Below are 251 nucleotides of genomic sequence, written 5' to 3'. Positions count from 1 at the left end.
TGGCACTGCGCATGCTCCTTGGTAGTCCAGCACCGCGCCTGCGCACTGAGCTCCTGTAGTGTTAATAGAGCACATTCACAGCCGCAGGGAATGTTGGGTATCAGCAGCGCCATTGAAATATCCAATACCCGAAAATAATTTTGTTACGCAATTAAGATTTCTAAAAGTGATTTAAACTGCTGCTCTCTGGTGGGAGCTTTTAAAACTTTTCCCACTGGTTTCCCTCCCTCTCCTCCCCTGAAGGTGCTGAC

The sequence above is a fragment of the Cetorhinus maximus genome, chromosome 23 (genome assembly GCF_964194155.1).
Source record: "Cetorhinus maximus chromosome 23, sCetMax3.hap1.1, whole genome shotgun sequence".
NCBI lineage: Eukaryota > Metazoa > Chordata > Chondrichthyes > Lamniformes > Cetorhinidae > Cetorhinus > Cetorhinus maximus.
Note: the sequence above shows the minus strand (reverse complement) of the source record.